This window comes from Zootoca vivipara, chromosome 8 (assembly GCF_965207765.1).
Source record: "Zootoca vivipara chromosome 8, rZooViv2.hap1.1, whole genome shotgun sequence".
Taxonomy (NCBI): domain Eukaryota; kingdom Metazoa; phylum Chordata; class Lepidosauria; order Squamata; family Lacertidae; genus Zootoca; species Zootoca vivipara.
The window spans coordinates 78,896,539-78,910,833 of NC_142591.1; the positions used below are offsets into that span (position 1 = coordinate 78,896,539).

The following is a 14,295-nucleotide window of genomic DNA, read 5'->3' on the forward strand; positions in this document are numbered from 1 at the left end:
TTTGCCAGACTACAACTCCTGCCTGTGTTGTTCCAACGCGAGCCTGAGGGGAGAACTGTAACGGAGCAATAAGAACGCATCTCTCTGCAAAAAGTGACTATGCTTTGAACAAAAGTGACCATTGCAGCCAGGGATTCCACTTGCTAAGAAGTCATTATGGATTATTAACCAAATAATAAATCCCTATTATAAAGACGGCTTTAATAAGACAGCATGATGGGCCCATTATGGCTTAATGTGCACCTGCTTCGTGCTGCTCTATGTGATGGAGGATTTTATTTCCTTTCCCCCGTGGCTTTGGTTTCAAAATACCAGAAAATTTAATGCGGATGAAGCCTGCCCAAGTGGAAACCGATGAGATTGCTTGGCTATACTGTTCCCCAAACAGGCATTTAGCATGGGGAGATTTTATAGCCTTTGGAGTGCCGATGATGGGAAAGGAAGCTTCCCAGAATGCCCAGGGCTTCCCAGAAGTCAAATGCAGTGACTTGCTATAGGTGTCGCCCTGACAGAAAGGTTGGTAGTTCTTAGCCAAATTCCTTGGATGCTGTAAATACAATCGGTGGGAACTGTTAGGGCCAGGGGCACCAGCTTGAAAGGGCAGTGTGTGATGTCACGCATGTGACGTCCTGACGTCACATGGACCGCGTACCACTGAATGCAATCATGGTGCTCTGAGGTTGTTGCATTCTGGGATTGCGCGAGTCTTCTTTCTTGAGACCCAAGGCACTTTCGGGTGATCTGTTTCTTGTGCATTCATCCTGATTTGTTTTCCGTGAGGTTAGAATGACACTTCACCAAGCATTATCTTACACTTTCCCGTGCATTTCTCTGTCACTTTCCTTACTGCAGAAAGCCTGGTGTTTGGAGGAGGTGGATCTGCTGTGCAAGACCTCCAAATCAAATCTAATTGCGCCTCTAGAATTTGCCACTACGTGATTGAGTCCCACCCCAAACTGCAAGAGTCTGAAAGCACCTGCACATTTCCTGTGGTTGCTTCCTCTCACTTCCTGTCTATCCCTTCTCGGGCTCTAAAATGCCAAACAAACATACCAATATAGTTTTGTTGCCATCCCCTCTGTGTTTTTATATCTGTAGAATGGGACATTCTTTTAGAAAGATCAGCTGCTAAAGTTGTCAAACCAGTCTTTATCAGTGCTAGCCAAGAGTTTCTTGTGTCTAGCCAAGTCTGATGAACAAAGGGGAGCTTTTTAGCCACTGTATGTGCCAAACCTAAGCAATATTGAAAACAACCAGGTGCTTCGGTTTCAAGAGAACGGTGTTGTGCAAGTTCTGTTACAAACAATGGAACTTCAAGGAAAACACAGCTGAAGTCTCTCTGGTAGAAGATGTTGGAGCACTCCAAATCATTTGCCCAGGTACTTGCACAGAAAATGGTAGATCTAGCTGAAAGGTGAGGTGGTTTCAATGCTAACTGTTATTATTACATAATTATAAGATCATTGCATAATCTTGGAAAGTTGTATCATCTTAAAAGGGGGCGTGACTGTCATGAAGGGAACCGGTACTTCTGAACTTGCCACTGCGCTACTGCTGTTAAGTATCTCTTTACATGACTAATGAGTGCAGGTGACTGGTTCCCATGGGAACTACGAGCTGGAGATGCTTCCAGCAGGTAAGCTAAAGATGGCAGGCCTTCCCTGCTCCCCTGGCCTGGGGTGATGCCGTCATCAAGTGCACGAGAACAAAAGATCTGGGACTAGTCTTGTGTTGGGCTGGGTTGGTCAGAAACCCAGAGGCTCACTCTCTGTGCAGAAGCAAAAGCTATCACTTTAGGGAGCCTGTCCCTAGAAACCTAATGGGGGGCAAGATTTTGAATTGCTACAGCTGTGAGCCTTTCTATCTTATTCCCAACCTCATTATATGTGTAAATAAAACCATAAATCATAAAAGACAGCACTGTCTCTAGTGACCAGGCACTGGTATGTACTGGCACCCTTGGAGACTGGGATGCATGTAAAAAAATTTATTCCTTCATTTATTATAATGTTAGAGATTTGGGGGGGACCCCTTAAACCCTAGACATTAATAAATGGTAGGTTTTTGATTATTTGGAGTATTGAAGGGAAGATTTCAGGCCAGTGGAAAAATAGTTTCCTTTCCAAGCCAGGGCCTCACCTGGGTAAAAGATAAAAAGGTAATGGACCCCTGGATGATTAAGTCCCGTCAAAGGCGACTATGGGGTTGCGGCGTTCATCTGGCTTTCAGGCCAAGGGAACCGGCGTTTGTCCGCAGACAGCTTTCTGGGTCATGTGGCCAGCATGAATAAACAGCTTCTGGTGCAATGGCACATCGTTATGGAAACCAGAGCAGACAAAAACAGTGTTTTCCTTCCCGCCGCAGCGTTACCTATTTATCTACTTGCACTGGTGTGCTTTCGAACTGCTAGGTTGGCAGAAGCTGGGACAGAGCAACAGGAGCTCACCACCATCACAGGGATTCAAACTGCCACCCTTCCGATCATCAAGCCCAAGAGGCTCAGTGGTTTAGACCACAGCGCCACCCACTCCCTGCCTCACCTGGGATAGAGGTGCTAACATGGCAAAAATAATAATAATTAACGGCCCATTTAAGAGGAATTTTGGGTCCTATGTCTGAAGGGCAGCTGTTGGAGAGGACCATGTATCAAAGTAGCTTAGTGGCAGCACATTTTCCTAGCATGCAAAAGGCCCCTGGGTCAATCTCTGACATCCCTAGGTAGGGCTGGGAACATCCCCATCTGGAACCTTGGAGAGCTGCTTCTGGTCAGTGGCGGAGGAAGAGGAGTGCGGGGGGAGCGCACCACCCCCGGCAGCGCGATCACAGTGGGGTGCCAGCTCCGCTCCGCCTACTCTCCGCCCCCCGGTTCCAGAGCATGAAGCTCCGCCACTGCATTCCGATCACCTGAGACAGTATAGACCTAGATGGATTAATGGTCTGACTCAACAAATGGCAGCTTCCTGCATTCCTCTCTTCCTCCTAGCTGGGGCTATTAGATCAATAAAGGCACGTCTGTGGTCCCAGCCAGGGCTATTTCTTCAGGGGGAACTCACAGGAACTCAGTCTCAAGTGGGCACCATTGCCATTCTAAGAGAATGAGGGAGGTGATCATGGTGAGTTCTGGCATCTCTTTTTCTAGAAAAATAGCACTGAAAGACCCCTTAAAACTGTTGGGATCTACAGAACTACATGATTTACAGAGGGGTTAATCTGGCCCTAACACACAGGAACAATTTTTTAAAAAATATGTCTTAGATAGGAACGATCTGAACATGCCCACAACGTCCTTTCTGATGGTGCCACCTGAAGGTTAGGGGTGTTTACTTGTGCGCTGCTGTGATAAACTAGAATCCTCATCTTGCCTGTTCTGAGGGATGACAGATGCTGCTCATTCTTTGATTTGAAACCTGCAGAAGAGAAAATATGAGGGGACCTTTGCTCTCCCCATTAAACAAGAACCCTGAACTGACGTGAGTGATGCAAGTGCCGTCGAAGCGGAAGGCAAACAGAAAATTCCGGTCTCTGCCTGAGACAGACCCAGAATGGTGGGCATCTATTCTGAAGCAGACTTGGCGGTGTTTGCCCTGTTGCTCTATGGGTCTTAACACATGTGACATGATCTTCACTGCATGCCGTATCAGTGAGAGTGGAGGACATTAAGATGGTCCCCACCTGAAGTCTTATAGAGGATGCTGGATTTCAGAATGTTTGGGGGTGCTTTGATGGAAGTGTAGAATACAGCAGCGTTCCCCAACCTCGTGCCCTCCAGATGTTCTGGATGGCAGCTGCCATCAGCCCCAACCCACTTGCCAGATCTACTTCCCCAATCTTGCAATAGGGCCATATTGCACACTGATTAGACTGTGGAGAGGGTGACCAGGAAATAATCTTCGCTTCTGGATAGCTCAGTTGGTTAGAGCATAGTGCTGATGACGACATGGTTGCAGGTTTGATCCCCGTATGGGACAGCGGCATATTCCAACATTGGACTAGATGATCCTCAGGGAACTTTACAGGGCCTTCTCAGTAGTGGCGCCCTCCCATCAGATGTCAAAGAAACAAACAACTTTTAAAAGACATTTGACTTTTAGAAAACATCTGAAGGCAGCCCTGTTTAGGGAAGCTTTTAATATTTGATGTTTAGTTACAGGTAGGTAGCCGTGTTGGTCTGCCATAGTCAAAACAAAATAAAAAAAATTCCTTCCAGTAGCACCTTAGAGACCAACTAAGTTTGTCATAAAGAAATGGGAGTGCCTGATCATCTCATCTGTCTCCTGAGAAATCTCTATGTGGGACAAGAAGCTACAGTTATAACTGGATATGGAATAACTGATTGGTTCAAAATTGGGAAAGGAGTAAGACAAGGTTGTATACTGTCTCTCTGCTTATTTAACTTATATGCAGAATTCATCATGTGAAAGGCTGGACTGGATGAATCCCAAGCCAGAATTAAGATTGCCAGAAGAAATATCAACAACCTCAGATATGCAGATGACACAACCTTGATGGCAGAAAGCGAGGAGGAATTAAAGAACCTTTTAATGAGGGTGAAAGAGGAAAGCGCAAAATAAGGGTCTGAAGCTCAACATAAAAAAAACCAAGATCATGGCCACTGGTCCCATCACCTCCTGGCAAATAGAAGGGGAAGACATGGAGGCAGTGGGAGATTTTACTTTCTTGGGTTCCATGATCACTGTAGATAGTGACAGCAGTCACGAAATTAAAAGACGGCTGCTTCTTGGGAGAAAAGCAATGACAAACCTAGACAGCATCTTAAAAAGCAGAGCCATCACCTTGCCTACAAAGGTCCGTATAGTTAAAGCTATGGTTTTCTCAGTAGTGATGTATGGAAGTGAGAGCTGGACCATAAAGAAGGTATGAGCTTTCGTGTGCATCTGAAGAGCTTCAGAATGCGCTTCTGAAGAAGTGTGCCTGCACATGAAAGCTCATACCAATGACAAACCTAGCTGGTCTCTAAGGTGCTACTGGAAGGAATTTTGTTTGTTTGTTTGTTTGTTTCTAATATTTGATGAATTACTGTATTTTAATATTTTGTTGGAAGCCACCCTACTACTACTAAGATTCTATGATTCCCTGAAGTTGCACTCAGCTGAGCTGTTCCAGATGGGGAAAGGATCTGTGTGTTCAAGGGGAGATGTATTGGAGAAGTCACCACTGTAAGGAATTCCACACACTTTTCTTCCTGGTTACTCAGATCCAGCCTGACTTGCTGATGGTGGTTATAACAGCATCTGACCATGGTTGAATCTGAAGCAACCACTTCCACAGGGATAAATTTGGCCTTGTTTTCTCTGAGGATGCTGACAAAATCCTTCAAACAGTGAAGGCTGGAACACTTTGCTAAGATCAATTGTCATGCCAGCTAGCCAAGGCCAGCTGAGTTGAGCTGCATCATGAAGTGTGTGTTTGTGAGGGGGAGAGAATTCCTCATCACGAAAGGAAGGCGTTATTTCTAGGGATGCCTCAACACCTTCCACACGCACTGCCCCAAGAAGATTTTGGCCATTACATGTCAGGACTGAGTCCCAAACAAAGATGTGCTCTCCCAAGCCCACATTCCAGACACCCCTGTCTCAGAGATGTCTATGCTGGCTTGGTCAAGTCCACAGAATGGAAAATCGCAGAATCCCCAAGGGCATGCCCTATGGGAAACTGGGAGGAGCACAGAGAGAAGAAACGCTATGGTGCACCTGCAGCAGCACAACCAGATGCCTTCATCTGCCCCACCTGCAACAAAACATGTCTCTCCTGTGTCGGCCTCTACAGCCACAGCAGGCGCTGTAACTCTCCAACGGTTTGACTTCATGCCTGAAGGCGCACTCCTTCATCGTCTCCCAAGACAGACGGATGCCAACAGCAAGAAACCAATGCCCCCCCAAAGTAAGTGCCCCTCCCATTTGATTCCCTGCAGTTGCGATCAGATCAGTATGTGGCTTATGGACCAAGGTCTCTTCATTCCTTTGTGCCCTTCCTGTGTCCTTTGTGCACCATAATGTCCCAGCACTTGTTTTCAGATAGCACATCCCTACATCTCCGGTACCTGTTTGAACAGGACCTCACTTGGATCATTCAGCTCTGGTGTCTATACCATGAAAGATATTTCGCTTGTCTACCCATGTGACCCCCCCCCCCGCGCGCACACACACACACGACACAGAATGTAGCCAGGGGGGACATCTTTCATGCTATCACATATCTGCTGCCTTGTTGTGCTGTTATTTGCCCAAAGGCACATGCCTTTCTGGAGTCATTACTGAGACTTCAGATTACCGTATCAAGTCTGCTGCATCTGCAATCCTTCTTCATCTCTGGTATGCACACACTGAGATTGCAAAAGCCAATTCAGATTGCAGCAAACTGCTTACAAGAGCCGTGAGCGTAATGATATTTATTTGCCACTGTTAAAAGGTAAGAATATACGTTCTGTTTACTGTGTTTCTATGCCCCATTTAGAATCATCGAATCATCGAATTGTAAAGTTGGAAGGGACCCTGAGGATCATCTAGTGGGCTTGGCAATGTTTTTGTGGCTTGGGCCGGTTCACGGTCCCACAGACGCTGCGGTGGGCTGGAGTGTGTGTGTGTGTGTGCGTGCATGCATGCACACACAAATGCTATTTCCGGCGCTCCTTCCAGCACGGAGGAGGTGTGCACAGCTTCCCATTGGCTGCAGGAGCTTCCTGCAGCCAATGGGAAGCCGGCCAGCATCACAGAAGGTGGTCCCTGATCTGCTCCACTCGGTTTAGCACGGCGCACGGGAGCCGACTGAGTGGGCGGCGGGGGTCCCCAAGTGGGCGGCAGGGGTCCATAGGCTGGTTAGATGACCCCCTTGGGCCGCTTGTGGCCTTAGGAGAACAATGGAGGCATTCATGGTGAGTTCTGGCACCTTTTTTCCCTAGAAAAATAGCAGTGTCCCAAACCATTAATTCAATTGGGCTTCTGCACACCAAACTTTGCAGAGGACCAGGGTGCAGTAAAACAATTTTTGAGCTGCGTACGGGGAACTGTCCAGTTAGTGCTGGTCCATGACAGGGCCTTTTGGGTGGTTGTTCCCCAGTTGTGGAGCGCCATCCCTAGTGATGTGTGCCTGTCTCCATTGTTACTCACATTCAGGAGGAATTTGAAAACCTGTTTACACCAGGCATTTGGTGCCTGAAGCATACTGTCCCCTGGCAACCTTGAGCTCATGGGATGGGAGTGTTTTTAATTCAAATTGTTTTTAGACTGCTTTAATCAGCAGTCAAAATAATTTAAATTGTATATCTTCCAATATCTCAAGGGCTGTCACATGGAAGATGGAACAAGCTTGTTTTCTCCTGCTCTGGAGGGTAGGACTCGAACCAATGGCTCCAAGCTCCAAGAAAGGAAATTCAGACTAAACATATGGAAGGTGTTATGTACTGAGCTGAATCCTAGAACAATAGGATTCAGAATCAGCGGGAGCTACCCAATCCAACTCCAGGTGGAAGTGAATCCGCAACCTGATTGGCCTGCTGGAGCAGCCAATCAGGCGGCTGGCAGAAGTGAATCTGCTACCTGATTGGCCTGTAGGAGCAGCCAATCAGGCTGCAGGCAGAAGTCAATCCACAATATAATTGGCCCACAGGTGTAGCCCTGAAGTAGCCAATCACGCAAGGCCCATTGTGTAAATAATGTATATAAGCAGATGGTTTTGGGAAAAGAGCCATTCGTCTTCTCTTCTTCTCCTTGATGAATATGAGCTGAATAAAGAGCATGAAATTCACTCTCGACTCCGAGTATATTTCACTGGCGACGAAGGTGGGATCCTGCTGAGCTGACCGCCACCACGCACTGCACCGCAGCACCGCCACCTGCTGCACCGCTGCATCGCACCGTGCATCCAGGCTTCAGCTCCAGGACCCAAGGAACCCAGAATGGCAACCGACAGCAGCTTCTTGCCATTCAAACCAGCATCAGGAGACTGGGAAGGGTACGCCGCCCGTTTCAACTTCCTCCTGCAAGCGAAAGAAGTCACCAACGATGCCATGAAGAGGGCGACATTCTTCAGCGTCTGTGGAGAGGAGACGTTTGAAATCGCCCGGGCTCTCCTTGCACCTAGAGATGTCGCTACCGTCTCTTACAAAACAATAATGGAACGGCTGAAGGAGCACTTTTCACCACAGCCCTCGGTGGTAGCTTGCCGAAATGCCTTCTACGCAAAGCGGCAAGCCCCGGGGGAAACCATAACTGGGTTTGTGACCTCCCTCCGCCAAGCCGCCCGGTTATGCAACTTCTCAGAGTTGGAGAACATGCTTCGTGACCGCCTCGTCGGTGGCCTGAGGGACAAGATGTTGCAACGACGCCTCTACGCCAAAAAAGACCTCACGTTCCAGATTGCTCTGGAGGAAGCCCTGGCAACCGAAGCCGCCGAGAGGTCAACGCAAGAGGCACGACCGGCCCCGCCATCCCAACCGAGGGTCTACCACGAAGACCTCACCGACGAATCCGAATCTGACAGGGAGGAAGTACACCGAGCACAGCGGCGCACTCAAGCAGCACACACACCACAGCAGCCTCGACGAGAAGGAGGGAACTGTGCAAGCTGCGGGGAGAACCACGAGAGGAGGACCTGTCGTTTCCGCAACGCAGAGTGCAGGCAGTGCAGAAAATTGGGACACATCGCCCGGGTGTGTCGGGCTCGACTCACCCGTCGACAAGCATCAGATGACCGACCCAGGAGCCCCAGGTCACACGGCACCATGCACCAAGGCAACTCGACGGAGATCACGGACTACCAGGTATTCCAGTTGCCCCATCCCAGCACAGAGAAAATTTTTATAGAGGTACAGATAGAGGGAGCCCCATGCCGCATGGAGCTGGACACGGGTTCAACTCTATCCATAATCTCGGCCCGAACATTAAGGGAACTGTGCCCTAATGGGGGTCCCAAACTAAGGCCGGCCCCATTCACCCTCCGGGACTTCCAGAAACGTAAGGTCCCTACAATGGGGGTGGGGACCTTCAGGGTGCAATATCGAGGGCGAAAGCAACAATTGGACTTGCTGGTAGTTAAGGGCCCCTACGTTAGCTTACTGGGACTGGCATGGTTTGGACCTCTGGGGCTAGCCGTTACCGGGGTGAACCGCACTAGCTTACAAGTGGACGTGGACGCCATATGCAAAGAGTTTCCAGGGGTTTTCGATGGGGCATTGGGACGATATACAGGACCCCCCCATTGCCCTACAGCTAGACCCCGCTGTACGACCCATCAGGCACAAGGCCCGCCGGGTCCCGTTCGCCCTGAAACCCCGCATAGACGAGGAATTGGACCGGCTCGTGGAGCAAGGAGTGCTGGAGCCGGTGCCCAACGCCCCCTGGGAAACTCCAATTGTCACACCCGTCAAGCCTAACGGTTCGGTCCGCATCTGTGCAGACTACAAATGCACCATAAACAAGGCTCTCACGGCCCATGCATACCCAGTGCCAGTGGTCAGCCATGTCCTCGCCACCCTGGCTGGGTCAAAAATCTTTGGCAAACTGGACTTGGCCCAAGCGTATCAACAGTTGCCTGTGGACGAAGCCACAGCAGAGGCTCAGACGATTGTGACGCACAGAGGGGCATTCAGAGTAAAGCGGCTGCAATTTGGCGTTAGCGTGGCACCAGGCATATTCCAGAATCTAATGGACTCTCTCCTTAAGGGGATTCCTGGCGTCACCCCCTTCTTCGATGATGTACTGATCGCCGGGCCCACACCAGAGGAATTTGAGGACCGCCTCCGCTCCGTCCTGCACCGTTTCCAGACGGCGGGCCTCAAGGTGAAGCGGGAAAAGTGTTTACTGGGAGTGCCGCAGGTGGACTTTCTGGGATTTAAGGTGGACGCAGAAGGGGTCCATCCAACCGGTGACAAGGTACGGGCCATTTGTGAGGCCCCAGCGCCCAAGAGCAAGCCCGAACTTCAGTCATTCTTGGGACTATTGAACTTTTACCATGCCTTCCTTCCCCATAAGGCAGCGGTAGCGGAGCCCCTACACAGACTCCTAGATAAAAGGGCCCCTTGGGTGTGGGGCCAGCGACAAAGGGCCGCATTCCAGGCAGTCAAGGACTTGCTCGTCTCAAACTCGGTCTTGGCACACTTCGACGAGAGGCTGCCAGTGGTGCTGGCATGCGACGCCTCTCCCTATGGCATCGGCGTTGTCCTGGGACACCAACTCCCGGATGGAAGAGAGGTGCCGGTGGCATACTTCTCCCAGACGCTTGCTGCAGCCGAACGAAACTACTCACAGATTGACAAGGAGGGTCTGGCAATCGTGAAGGGCGTAAAAAAATTCCATGATTTCTTGTACGGGCGGCCCTTTACCATAGTGACTGACCACAAGCCGTTGCTTGGCCTGTTTGCCCCCGAGAAGCAGACCCCCCAAGTGTTGTCTCCACGTGTCCTCAGGTGGTCAATTTTCCTTGCCGGCTACCAGTATGCACTAATCCACCGCCCTGGGAAGGCGATGGGCCACGCAGACGCACTCAGCAGGCTACCACTACCAGAAACAGGCCCCGACCCAGCGCCTGCGCAAGAGGTTATGACCCTGGAGCTGCTTCCCGACCGACCCATTCAGGCACAAGAAGTTGTGCACCATTCCACAAAAGATAGGGTCATCTCCCGGGTCCTGGACTGGGTGTGGCGAGGATGGCCCAGCAGCAGCCCCGGGCCAGAATTCGCTGGCTACACAAACCGCAAACATGAACTGTCGGCCCACAAGGGGTGCCTGTTATGGGGAAGCAGGGTTGTTGTTCCCCAGCCCCTCCGCAAAAGGGTCCTCACAGCCCTACACGAGACACACCCAGGGGTAGTGAGGATGAAGGCCCTTGCCAGGAGTTATGTGTGGTGGCCGGGGATTGACAGAGAGATAGAGGCCTGGGTCCAACACTGCCAGACCTGCCAAGAATCCCGCCCGGATCCCCCAAGGGCCCCAGTCCAGCCCTGGGCGTCCGCCCGACATCCATGGTCACGCTTGCACGTGGACTTCGCTGGCCCCTTCCAGGGAAAAACATTCTTCATAGTGGTGGATTCCTACACCAAATGGCTGGAGGTCGCACTGGTACCGTCCACTTCTACGGCGGCAGCCATCCGGGTACTACGTAAGCTGTTTGCAACCCACGGGCTCCCTGACACCCTCGTCTCGGACAATGGAACCGCATTCACGTCAAAGGAGTTCCAGACCTTCACAGCGCAGAACGCCATCCGCCACATCCGCTCAGCACCATTCCACCCTGCCACCAATGGCCAAGCGGAGCGCATGGTGCGGACCACCAAGGACAGCCTCCGCCGCATAACACAAGGGGACTGGGAATACCGCCTTGCCGCATTTCTTCTAGCACAGCACAGCACCCCAAGCACAACGACGGGCCGGAGCCCAGCTGAACTACTCATGGGCCGGCGCCTTGCAACTAGACTGGACCGACTTCACCCCGACAGAGCTCAGGATGAGGTAGTGGTGGGGAAAGGCAGGAACCCCCGGACATTTGTGGCCCAGGACCCAGTGTATGCAAAGAATTTTGGGGCAGGCCCAGCATGGGTACCCGCCACAGTCACCAAGGTGACCGGTCCCGTGTCGTACGAGGTACTAACGGAAGGGGGGCAATGTTGGCGCCGCCACTGCGACCAGCTACGGCGACGATTCCCAGGAGGAACCCGGGAGGAGAGCGGGACAGAGGGGTCCCAAGGGGACAGCAGGGCAGTGAGGCCTGTAGAGCGAAAGGGGTGGGCAGGGGAAGCAGAAGCAGTAGGCACAGAGGGGCGCCCCGAGGCTGGAAGGACACCGGAACCAGAGTCACAACCTAGTGGTTCAGTGGCGCCAGACCAGACAGCCCCGGCACAGCCAGCAGCCTCGGAACACGAGCCAGAACCAGAACCCCTGACCAAGGAACACCCCAGGCCACAACGCACACGGAGGCGGCCAGCAGACCTTGGGGACTACGAATGCAACTTCCCGGGCAGGACTGGAACTTAGAGGGGAGGGGTGTTATGTACTGAGCTGAATCCTAGAACAATAGGATTCAGAATCAGCGGGAGCTACCCAATCCAACTCCAGGTGGAAGTGAATCCGCAACCTGATTGGCCTGCTGGAGCAGCCAATCAGGCGGCTGGCAGAAGTGAATCTGCTACCTGATTGGCCTGTAGGAGCAGCCAATCAGGCTGCAGGCAGAAGTCAATCCACAATATAATTGGCCCACAGGTGTAGCCCTGAAGTAGCCAATCACGCAAGGCCCATTGTGTAAATAATGTATATAAGCAGATGGTTTTGGGAAAAGAGCCATTCGTCTTCTCTTCTTCTCCTTGATGAATATGAGCTGAATAAAGAGCATGAAATTCACTCTCGACTCCGAGTATATTTCAGAAGAACTTTCTGAAGGTAAGAGCAGATTGAAAGTGTAACAGACTCCAAAAAGAGGCGGTGGACTCTCCTTCCTTGAATGTTTTTAAGCAGAGGTTGGGTGGCCATCTGTCCTGGAAGCTTCAGTTGAGATTCCTGCATTGCAGGGGGTTGGACTAGATAACTCTCGGGGTCCCTTTCAGCTCTACAATTCTATGATCTGCTTGCCACCCTGGGCTCCTTGGGGAGCAAGGGCGGGATACAAATTTGATAAATAAACAGAGCAGAGGAAATCAGAGCCAGGTTATATGGCTCACTCCCTTTCAGTTTCCTAGACAGAGTCAAATGAGACATCTGAGTGGGACAAGAAAAGCAGGTGCTTCAGATTTCCCCATCAAGTTTTCTAGGCCCTGGAGGAACAGAGGGAACATTTGCTATTTGCCTTATTAATCACAGAATGTTGTTTTATGCCAAGACAGGAAAACGCTAAATCTGCAGATGGAAGCAGAAAGGAAGTTGGCTGCAGTGAGAATTCTGATGGTATAAGTTACATCTATTTCATTGGGTTGGGGGAAGTCCCACATTTCAGGGATGGAAAAAAAAACCCTAAACTGCTGACTCCAGGAACATGAGAACAAAATATCACCCTTGCCCATCTTCCTACTTAATGCCAAAAGGATTAATGATGCCAATTCTCCCCCTCTTTTGCCTTTTAGAGGTGTGCGGCAAGCGACTGAATTGTCTTCCTCCCTCCCATCATAAGACCAACAAGAGAGAGGCATTCATTGCTTAGGTACTGCAGAGGGATGTGATGGAGCTGCGACTGATGCAAATCTTCATCTGGAGACCATTGACCGCAAGGACCTGTGGTTGGAGCTTTTCCTGATGTTGCCTTAGCTCTGCACCTTAACTCTGTTGGTTTTCAAATTGTGAGGGAGAAAGAGCATTCTCCCACTCGACCTTTCTTTCAAAATAGGTTGCATTCAAGAAATTCGATCTTCTGGGAGAAGATTATCTTTTGATAATATCATCTCTGAGTTGGCTGACAAGAAAGGTAGACAAAAGAAGACAAGATAACTTCAAAAATATTCTGAATGTCGTTTGTCACTGTGTGTAAAATTTTTTCCTTTAGTCATAAAATCTTAACATATACTGTAGTTTTTTTAATTAATAAAAAGATATTACATGCATACTTATTTTCCCCCTCCCCAGCTGAGCAGAAAAGTGAAACTGACAAAAGGTGCTGTGAGAAGGGCCTTAAATGAACATTCTACCCAGGTCCTCTCAGTGTCTTAAAGTGCCCCTGGTAGTGTTGCATAGCGGTGAGAATAATGGACTCAGAGCAAGGAGACCTGAGTGCCAGATCCCCCTTAATTCCAGGTAGGTGTTAGAATTTAATCAACCCTCCTGAATCCCTCGGATCCAGCAGGGATTCAAATGCCAGAATAGCCAGGCCAGCCTGATAATGACCACCAAGCATTAACTTAACCCCCTCCAGCTCTGAGTTAGTTAGCAGGACAAAGGCTCAAGCTGTAAGGTGAATGCTTGTTTGCGATTGCAGCTGGCCGGGATGTGAGCGCGGAGGTAAATATGGCAGCCTGTAAACTGCAGCAAGCTGAAGCAGAGGGACAGAGGACCATGGCTGATTTCTGCCAGCATCCAAGGCTAAGGCTCTGGGAGAAGCAACAACCTCTTAGGAGTTTAATGCTGTGAGCCACTCCATCAGAGGCTCAGGTTGTAGGTATGTGATGAATAAGTCATATATCATAAAGACACCACAGTCTCAGCTGTGCCTCATTTCCAAAAGGAAACACGAACCCTGGGGAAGTGCCTGGACCCCTGGAATCTCCACCGCTCAGAGACTGGGGTGGCATGTAAAAACAGAATATGTAAAGGAGAACTGATTGATCCAGCTGAAAGTCTGTCTAGAGTCCAACATAGGGCT

At 50.2% G+C, this 14,295-nt stretch overlaps 1 long non-coding RNA gene across 1 annotated transcript; it reads left to right on the top strand.

The window, feature by feature from the left end:
• Nucleotides 1–983: 983 nt before the first annotated feature.
• Nucleotides 984–13,502, top strand: LOC148684909 (uncharacterized). Its single transcript, XR_015951602.1, has 4 exons — nucleotides 984–1,414; nucleotides 7,300–7,410; nucleotides 12,378–12,890; nucleotides 13,067–13,502. It is a non-coding gene; the product is annotated as an uncharacterized LOC148684909 (long non-coding RNA).
• The last annotated feature ends 793 nt before the right edge of the window (nucleotides 13,503–14,295 follow it).